Source organism: Frankliniella occidentalis, unplaced genomic scaffold, assembly GCF_000697945.3.
Source record: "Frankliniella occidentalis isolate FOCC.00 unplaced genomic scaffold, Focc_3.1 Scaffold12, whole genome shotgun sequence".
NCBI classification, from domain to species: Eukaryota; Metazoa; Arthropoda; class Insecta; order Thysanoptera; family Thripidae; genus Frankliniella; species Frankliniella occidentalis.
Genome location: NW_026267142.1, coordinates 2,093,516 through 2,093,977, shown reverse-complemented (window position 1 = coordinate 2,093,977; position 462 = coordinate 2,093,516). Strand labels below are relative to the sequence as shown.

Below are 462 nucleotides of genomic sequence, written 5' to 3'. Positions count from 1 at the left end.
TTTTTTTAGAATGTAAGTGACTGTCGTTTTTAACGTTCCTACTCTTTCCGGCCAAACGACGACTAACTAACCTTAAAACAGATTCAGAAATAAATCAGTATTTATATCCTATAGATAGTCAAGGGCACATTTTAGATGTAGAGAACAATCGTGGATCTGGTATCGGCATATCCTCATTACACCACTAGTAAAAAAACACTGGGTGAAATGTTTGGTTAGTTTGGTGACATAGGAAACATTTCAAGTCTAGCCTAGGATCAACACGTTGAAATAATATTTATCAAAAGTATCTAAATTTTCCTTTTGGGAGTTCGGAAACCTTTACATTTCGTTTATTTTTCGTGCCGAATCGAACCAGGCCAAAATTATTATCAACTTCCACATTTTAGATTTTTTCACGAAATGTCGTGTTTTAGTCGTGAACTTAGACGCGACATCAGAGCACGAGAGGGCAGGGCGGGG

The 462-nt window shown here is 37.2% G+C and overlaps 1 protein-coding gene across 1 annotated transcript in view; it reads right to left on the bottom strand.

The window, feature by feature from the left end:
* The window catches only part of LOC113216792 (DNA (cytosine-5)-methyltransferase 3B-like), a 4,467-nt gene that overhangs the window by 1,302 nt on the left and 2,703 nt on the right, over nucleotides 1-462 (bottom strand). The window lies entirely within an intron of this gene.